The sequence below is a fragment of the Hyaena hyaena genome, unplaced genomic scaffold (genome assembly GCF_003009895.1).
Source record: "Hyaena hyaena isolate Hyena2069 unplaced genomic scaffold, ASM300989v1 scaffold_810, whole genome shotgun sequence".
Classification (NCBI taxonomy): domain Eukaryota; kingdom Metazoa; phylum Chordata; class Mammalia; order Carnivora; family Hyaenidae; genus Hyaena; species Hyaena hyaena.
This window is the reverse complement of record NW_024081438.1, coordinates 506,748-516,656: the sequence shown is the minus strand read 5'-3', so window position 1 is coordinate 516,656 and position 9,909 is coordinate 506,748. Positions and strand designations below refer to the sequence as shown.

General features: G+C 36.3%; 1 non-coding gene across 1 annotated transcript; it reads right to left on the bottom strand.

Annotated features, from left to right (window-relative positions):
• Positions 1-8,045: 8,045 nt before the first annotated feature.
• On the bottom strand, positions 8,046-8,152 carry LOC120221738. Its single transcript, XR_005525882.1, has one exon. It is a non-coding gene; the product is annotated as a U6 spliceosomal RNA (small nuclear RNA).
• Positions 8,153-9,909: the final 1,757 nt, after the last annotated feature.

Here is a 9,909-nt window from a genome sequence, read left to right as displayed (position 1 = left end):
ATTTTAATTTCTAAGAATTTTCTTTTGTTCTTATATTGTCCCCTTTACTCTAGCAATTCTTGTTTCTTTAAAAATACAAAATGTTCTTGTATAGCCATAAAGATAATATGTAGATTTTTTAAAGATATTTTTCAATGCATTACTTAACCATTTCTCCAAGGGCTGTTTTGTGCTTGCTTAACTTTGGCCTTCTCTGTTCTGTTTCTTTGCCTTAAGTACATTCTGCTTGTAAACAAAGGACTGGAATGAATCAGTTTTAGCAGAATCCCTCTTTTCCCATATAGCAGTGCTTCCCAACAGTATCTATTTCCATGTGCACTGACTGGGCATGTCACATGGAGGGTACTATGTATACTTGTTGGGTATGTCCTCTGGAGTTTTCTATGTACATTAGTTGAGTATATTATACAGTAGGGTACTCTGTACACTGCTTGGCTTGTTGCATGGGATGGTAGGGTTCTATGTACATTCATTGAACATGTCATGTGGAATACTACTTAGATATATGGATATATTATCTGGATAGGAATGTTTTGTAGAAACTTCTGTAAAAGTTGTTAGGGCATGTTATATGGAAGTTTTAAAATATACTAGTTGGGCATGTCATATGTAGTTTATTTACAGATCACCATTGTTAGAGTTAGGTAGACTGGCCACAAATGAGGAGAGGTTTGTGTTGACACCCAAACCATAAGCCCTAGCCCTTCCTAGATAGATCACTAGTTTTCTTAACAATAAGAGTGCCTGGTTTTATCCTGAGATTAAATATTAATTCTGGTAGTCACTTTTCATATGAAAATGACTGAGGAGAATGTGGTGGGGGACCTCATCAACACAGCTGAATCTAAAACTTTCAAATACATATCGCTGTAAAACTAGGAACCTTTTGGAGACCCCAGCTTCCATCTCTGCTGCTGTTATTCATGGTGCATCCTCGGAGCCACTCCTTTCTTCCTTTTTTTTCTCTGACACTGAAATTGTATGCACTTTTTGTTTTCTTCTCAAAATGCCTGGCCAACAATAGTCCTCCATTTAATTTTCACATGATTATGGGTTTATTTCCATTTCTTAGAGAGACACTGTGGTACGCTGGTTAAGAATGTGGCTTTAAACTCAAAGTCAGGCTCTGCCATTTACTCCTGAGTGACCTCAGGAAAGTTATTTGAGTTTCATATACCTCAGTTTTCTCACTTGTATGTGATAAAAAAAAATTATCAAAGTAGAGATAATAGCAATATCTATTTCATAAGGATAATATGCATACTTATCTCAGTGATTTGATACTCATTTAATACTTAAAATATTCTCTGGCACATAAGGATACTGGATAAATGTTAGTTATTGTTATTCAGTATTATTTAATTTATGTGATTTAAATGGAATTTTGAAATGAAAGCTTGGTAACCATTCCTCTAGCTTGAACCACAGACAGGTGAATATTAAGTTCAAAAATGTCTTTTAATAAATATCAGAAAAAAAGGATAATTTGAACTTGGACATAAGATGTAAGTACTTATTGGTGCTGGTCTGTGAGTTTATTTCTCACCAAACACACTGAGTATTGGGTTGCTTCCTAGAGTTACCCACCTCTTGTGCCACGTCTGATATAATAAAATTCCAAAAAGATAATTTAGTAAGCTTCTCATTCTTATCAGAGCAAAAGTTCACTAACTTTCTAGTTCTGATAAGATTTCTTAAAGTTGAGATACAAGAGAGTTCTGCTCAAAAAGCTCCAGCTTTGCTTTGTTCCTATTTATATCAAATTCATTAAAAGTTTGCACTTAATAACAAAATCGAAGTGCCCTTTGTAACTCAACTGGTAGCGTACAGTAAGATTTTGTTTTTGCAAACCCTGTAGCCTTGCAACATAACATTGGCATAAATGTTTCTTTTCTGAAATATTCGTAAAGGTATCAACTTTTATTTTTCCTATTGTATGTGTTTAATTAGACCCATTGAAGAATAAACTTTAGCATATGTTCTCATTGATTCTTTTAGAAATACATATTTAAATATTTTTCTCATTTCACAACATTCAAAATATTGACATTCTAGAAAAATGCCAGTTTTCAAGTAACATTGTGTTTATATTTTTTTAAATAAATGTGATGATTTTTCTAATCAGATTGTTGTTTTAATCCAATATAGCTGTAGTAACCATTGTCCTTCTTCATATAACATCATTACTAACTAGAAAACATTTTTCCCTAAAGAGTAAGACAATGACACAGAGAAAATGGCATAATCTTTCTCAGTAGAAGCTGATATTTCAGACAAAAGTTATTCTACATGTTGTTTATACCATTTAGTTTAAGCCCAAGATTCTGACACTATGATGAAAATTATCATAATATCCAGAAACCCAAAAGCATCTACATTTGAATAAAATCAAAGAGAAGTGAGGAATTAAAGAAATGAGCAAAACACAGTTATATCTTTAGCCCACATTTTTAAAGAACAGTTTCATAGCACCAGTCTCTTTCTCTCTAAACAGCAGCAGCAGCAATAGTAGCAGCAATGCAGCCATTCAACTAAGCATGAAATGAGCATGATTTCCAGGTGGCCTTCATCAATGGAATAGCATTCAATGACGATTTAAATTTGCCAGGAAGTGAAACATTTCTCAAATAAGAATCCTATACAATCGAAATTCTGCCAAGAAACTAAGAAGGGAGATTTCAGGCTGATACCTACCTACCTACTACCACCATCATCAAGCATGCCAACATTTTTTAAATGAGCAAACTTAATGATAATGAAACTAATTTTACCACACCATCCTGGGAGAGGAAGATTTTCTATAAACTTTTGCTATTAACAGCTAGGATATTCTGAAAGTATTTACCATTAAGAGATAAGCACAATGAGAAAAGGTAGGTTTTAATATACAGCACCGAATGTGGAAATAAAACCACTGATACAACAGAATCCCAGTATAATAGCATTTGCAACAGTCAACTTTATAGTTAGGGTTACAACTCAATTTCATATCCCTGTTTCACATGCTCATAAAAACTTGGTAGAAAGTTCTTCAGCATTAAAACTTTTCATACTCGGTCTCCAAGTAAATATGAAGGATAAACATGAATGGTTTTCAGTTTTAATAAAGGATATTTTTCTTTCCCTTTCTTCAGTTTCCCAAGAAGTCACTCAGACAAAAGAATGAACAATGAGAAATTTAAAATGAGAAATTTAGTTTCCTAAATAAATTTCAAACATTTATTATAGATCCCTTTCTTTTAAACAGCACCTAAAATTCGGGAAATTAAAAAAAATTACTTTTGACAAAACATTGGTTCTCCAAAATGAACTATCTAGATTCAAAGAACCACTGTGATCAACTAAAACTTGCTTACATCTTAACTACAGAGGCTGAATGTGATTATGGGAAGTTTAACAGACTGATTATTATAGTCTGTATACTACTAAAATAATATAAAATCAAATTTTTGCTTATAGACCTGCCCTAGAAATTTACTCTATTGCCCAGATGTTATACAATGTCTCCCTGTCGAGGAGACATTGTTGAGTCTTATCAATAAATTGGACCCCTAGTATTTGACAATACTGCTTTCTTTCTACCCCCTTCCTTCAGATAACTTTCTTCAAAATTTATCTAATATCCCAGGAAGTATTTAGCTCTGCTCCCATAAGTTATATAGGACTGTCTTCTAAAAACTGTTGACATTCATTTAAATCTTCCTCTAACTTTAAAGATTGCTTAACCTATTCAATGCTACTAACCATGAAACAGAACCCACCAAGCTAGTGGCTAGTGGGGTTTTGCTCATGCAGATAGTAACTTGGGAGGTAGGTGGAGAAGGCAACACTTCCTTTTAGTGAGTGGGAGTTAAGGATGTCAATTATCTTGCAACATCCTGTAGCTGCACAAAATGAATTGTACTGTCCAAAATGTCAGCACCTCCTTGAGAAATAATGGTTTATGTATTCTCTTACATCAAATTTGGTCATCTAGGATGTTATTCATGTTAGATCTGCCCAGTCCTAGGTATCTTAACAAACTACAGCTGTGGAATATTGCATAACCTTCAGCTGAAAATGGCTGTCTTGCTCAGGATCTTGAATAAACTTCAAGAAAATGCTTCCAAATTGAGTCTGGGAACCTAATAATGGTTATTGGAGACTTAGATCTTATTTTTCTAAAGGACTTTGAGCATTTGCAGATCAGATGAGGCCAGGAATATAAGTACCCTCACACCAGTTCATCAATATTACCAAGGTGATAGGAAAGAGTAGAAAAGGGGTGCAGGCACTGCAGCAGTCTGGCAAAAAGAAAACAGTACTCTTCACACATAAAAATATATAGGGATGGTAAAGATAATATTCTTTGAGTATGGACTCTGTTGTCTGGCACTCCCAGGTCCCAGTCCCCTTTTCTGTTGCTTAATATAAATGACATTAGGTGATTCCTTCTAGAAAATCAATCTTGTAATAGATAAAGTACAAATGAAAACATGAAAAGAGAGAACCAAAGACCAGTTTGGAACCCCTCATTCTGAGAAGAGTAGCACTATTAGGAGGTAATTATAGGTAGAACTTACTAAGTGCTTACTTTATGCAATGTGCTAATATAGTTATTATTTCATTTAATCCTTACAACTCTAATAGGTTTTGTGGCCCATTTAAAAAATTTTTAATGTTTATTTATTTTTGAGAGAGAGAGATCAAAGGAGGGAATGTGAGTAGGGGAAGAGTAGAGGTAGAGGGAGACACCCAGTCTGAAGCAGGCTCCGGGCTCTGAGGTGTCAGTACACAGCCAAACATGGGACTCAAACCCACAAACTGTGAGATCATGACCTGAGTCAAAGTCAGATGCTTAATCGACTGAGCCACCCAAGCACCCCTGTGAGCCATTTTAGATACATGGATCATGAAGATGAGAGAATTGGAATATCTTGACCAAGGTACATGGCAGCACTGTTTGGACCCAGGTCTTCTTTAATTGACATCAGAAGCTCTCAGCCCTACTCTTCTTCTTCTTCTTTTAATTTAAATTCTAGTTAGTTAACATATAGGGTAATATTGGTTTCATAAGTATAATTTAGTGATTCATCACTTATATATAACACCCAGTGCTCATCATAACAAGTGCCCTCTATAATGCCCATTACCTATTTAGCCCATCCCTCACCCACCTCCGTTCCAGCAACCTTCAGTTTAGCTTTAGTTAAGAGTGTCTTATGATTTGTTTCCCTCTCTCTCTCTTTTTTTATTATCCCTTACCCTATGTTCACCTGTTTTGTTTCTTAAATTCTATATATGAGTGAAATCATATGGTATTTGTCTTTCTTTGAACTGAGTTACTTCACTGAGCATAATACACTCTAGCTCCATCCACATCGTTGCAAATTCATTCCTATTCTTCTAACCTTCCTTCTTGGACTTTGTGCTAGATTGTCACTGAAAGAAGCAGTATTATGGTGGTGAGGAGACAGACCAGTCCCCAGTCATAGAGAGAGCCCTCTTTGGGCCTCTGTTTTGCTGGAGAGAATAAGCAGCACTTGAAAAGAAGAGTACTGCCTAGATTCACTTGATAACTATGCCAGACAGAAAGCCAGCAGGAAGGTGACATCCTGTCTTTGATACAGCACACAGGAGCTTGGACTAAGTTTTTTGGAAGCCATGGAAATTAGATGCTTAGCTCTTCTGTATGGGAGCATAATAGACTGAAGTTCCCAGCAGCTGCCTCTTTGAATCCCACTCTGCATTCATAGTCATGAACTGCTCCTAGCCAATGATGATGGGCTTCAGGGATACCAATGCAGGTCCATTTTTGTGAGACATGGGACTCCTTTACTGGCAGACAACTTTGGCTTGAAGACTCTTGATTGGCCTGGCCCAAACTTACTTAGAACTGTGCTGAAGTTTGAGAGTCTTCATAGCTAAGCCTTCTTCCTTCCATCTCTTAATCAGTGGGGTGAGACCTGTATTGAAATTGTGGTTTGAAGGTTTTCTCCATCTTCTCCAGCATAATCCCATTTCTCCTTCAGATATGTTTCCCCTAATTAATATCTCACATGTCTAGTCTGATCCTTGGGTCTGCTTCCCAGAGGATAAAACTAACAGTCACAGATTATCCATGACTTCGAGTCAGATGGCTTCTTCAGTGTCAGAAAAGAAACAGTGAGAGCTTGATTTCCTTTAGGGATGATCAATGTATATGCCTCCCCCAAAACTTATGTCTCTTGGACATCTGGGGTGCAGTACAATAGGACGGCTATGAAAATAAAATAATATTGAGATCAAGGCAAGGCAAGGATTACAGAGTAAGTCAAAGGATAATCAAAGAATTAAAATTAGTGTTTTGATCAGCAAAGAGTATAATTGATGTCACAAAAGAGATTGATTGATGGAGGATCTATTGAAGAGTTCTCCCCAGAAAATAGAGATGAAAACCATGAAAGAACAAATCATAATACTAAGAGATAGAGACTCAAGGGCTAACATATTAAGTAATATGTGATCTTGAAGAAAAGATGAGAACTAATAAATAAAAGAGATAAAATAGAGCAAAACATTCCTCAGCTAAGGAATGAACTAGTTGCACAGATGAAAGGGCTTCCCAAACTTCAAGTTAAATTGATAAAAGAGCACTGCAGCTGCTCGAATTTTTAGTCTAGTCCTTATCTTTCAAGCAACAAGATTTTTTTCACATTTCTGAAGGCTTTACTCCATTCAATCACCCTTACATCCTTAAAGTGGGAGTTCAGACAGGTTTTGTCAAACTTTATGTGAGTTATAAGGAAAGCAGCCTTAGGACTCTAGATTCATTCTTTGTCCATATTAGGAGAGCCAAACTGATGTTAGCTACCAAATTGCTGTCTCCTTTCCAGCGAATTCCTTAGTTATCTTCCTTTCAACCAGCTAAAATAGACTGTTTAACCAGTAGACCAATTGACAACTGAAGATAAGAATTACAGACAGACACTTGGGATACAGGCATAGTTATTACTGAAGTTCTTCATAGGACATAATTTGTTCCCTAATGACTGCCTCCTATTGAAGGTAATCAGCTTTGCCCACAGTTAGTATTGAAATATGCTTGGGAGCTGTATTAGTTTAAAATTTCAGTTGTGAAGAGTAGGTGGGGAAATAGAGGAAGGGGAAATACAAGAAATAGAAATGGGCTTTTGTCCTGAGTGTTCTTTGGTTTTGTTATTTGCTTGTTTTGTTGTGATTCCTTCCTTCCTTCCTTCCTTCCTTCCTTCCTTCCTTCCTTCCTTCCTTCCTTCCTTCTTTTGCTATTTAGGCAACCTGAAGTTATCTACACTAATTCTCTTCCTAGCATAACTGCTAATTTAAAAAGCCCACTATGACAAAGATTCCACTTTAAATAACATATCTTACCTTTGAATGGAAGCCTGTTTTGTTCACCCAGCCTTTGTATAGGATTTAATGAGATTTGAAAGGAATAACTTTGTGAGTGTAACAGACAGGAATCTTGGTTTCAAGCTAATAAACAGAAGCTGACTGATTAAGCAGAAAAGTAGTTGAGATGTTTGAGAAGTTGATATAACAGCTGGAAGGACTAGAAAACCAAGCTTAAGATGAAGCTTGTAGTTTTCAGTTATCACCTCCCAAAAGGATTATAAGAGAAACCTGTTGATAACAAAAAAAACTAAACTCATTAGACCTACAGCAGTAGGGAGAAGACAACCTGGAAATATTCTTAATAGTATCTCAGAAGGGGGAAGTCAGGGGTAGATATTCCTAGGGCTTTTGGTGTCTGAGCTGAATGATTTTAACACAGGTGTTTTAGTGAGTGGAATTCCTTTGGATTGGACATGGCTTATGAAACAGAAGCTTTGGACTGGTAGGCAAAGCAAGGCAAAAAGAGTCTTCAAGACATTCTTTTTTTTTTAATTTAATTTTTTTTTTTACAAATAGTTTATTGTCAAATTAGTTTCCACATAACACTCAGTGCTCATCCCCACAAGTATCCTCCTCCATGCCCATCCCCCCTCCCCCCCACATCCATCAGTCCTCAGTTTTTGTCAGCATTCAAGAGTCTCTCATGGTTTGCCAAAAATATGGAACGCTTCACGAATTTGCGTGTCATCCTTGCGCAGGGGCCATGCTAATCTTCTCTGTATCGTTCCAATTTTAGTATATGTGCTGCCGAAGCGAGCACAAGAGTCTTCAAGACATTCTTAACGAGTTATCTGTTAGTCTGACTGAGGACACTCATTTAGTTGGTTTCATCTTATTTTTCAGCAAATATTTCTTGGAGCAAGTAGCTAGACTATTTTTGCTAGTTTTCAGTACCGATTAACAAAGGGAAGGAAAGGAATGCTTGTCCCATATTGCTTATCACAGGAGTAGGGAAGCGTGTGTGACCCCAAACCTGCTTAACTAGGGACAGAAATTTATGTATCAATGTCCCCCAAATTGTGCTTCTGAACCGTCCTGATAAAAATGCATGACTCTTCTGTTTCACCAAGCATTAGAATGAACCATTTAACTGCCTTATTGAAATTGTATATGTACTGGGAATTCTGGAATGCAGGTAATCATTGTTATTACCAAAAGCTAGATATATCTGCCTTTGACAAAAAAAAAAAAAAAATAGAGTTGCTCTAAATTATGGTCTTGCACATGTATATCTATCTGATAGAAGTGGAAGTTAGCTCTCAAGTTTGTATCTGAGAGAGGCAATTCCATAAGGCAAAGATTTTGGGTTTTCTGGATCTTACTGTAGATATTTGAACACAAAAGAATTTACATTTGCTATATATAGCTAGTATGTTGAGAATACCTAGTATCTAGAAAGTATAACCAAAAATTCTATTAACATTCATCCCCTGTAGGTCTAATTACAGCATACAGCATTCATCCATCCTTAAACAAATTAGTAATAGCATCAACTACAAAGGATTGATTATTTCTAGTATAATTCATCTATTTCTTATAAAAAAGAAAAGGAATATTTTTCTTCATGAAAGTAGAAAACTCCAATCTTTATCAGCTATTGTAGCCAACTCTGGGTCTGAATTCCTGGAAGATAGCCATTTCTCCTTCAGCTATACCCTTTCATCTTAACTTTCTGTCTCACTTTGTAAACTTTCTGTGTCACTTTGTCATGTGTTAGTGAAATAGATGAGAAACCAGAAAAGAACAGGATTATTAGCTAAAATGTATAAACATGTACATGATACAGAAAGGAAGAAAATATGGATATTTCTTTCTGCAAGACCATCGATGTTGACAGCATGGCATGCCTCTTCACTACCATTCCACATTCTCTCTGTCCTAAGGTTGCCAGGATTCTTTGCCTAAAGAGTTGTATTGGTAAGAAGATTAGGCTTCTGTAACAAAAAAGATCCAACAATAAGTCAGTGCCTTAAAGGCATTAAAACTCTCTCTTTTATGAACACAGTATTCATTCAAGGTGAGCATCTGATAGCACGTCCAAGATGCTCCAGGCACTGCCATTTCTGTCCGGCAGGGAGGAAAATAGAGATATTCATGGCACAGGATTTCCTTTTAAGCAAACAAGATGAGAGTGAATACATCACTCTTCCTCACATTACATTGGTAAGAATGGCAGTTGGGATATAATGTCTCTTGCTGCACAATCATGCATCCTGAATAATGGAGAAAATGGCCTTGGGGACATAACTAGCTGTATGCACCACGTGAAGTGATTCAAAACTCCTTCTCCCTATCTGTGAGCCTGAGAGGCAGAGACCAGGTAAGTGATTTGTTACCAAGATTCAGACTTTCTTCTGAGAGACTATTCCATTTCCTAGACCAGTGTGTAGGGAGTTAAGATGCATACATGTTTGGCATTCACTATACAATGTGTCTGCCAAGCTATATTTATCAGTCATAAAGATGATATTTGCTTCTCCATCTGCAAATAGTATTTCTGCTTCTCCACTCACGCAT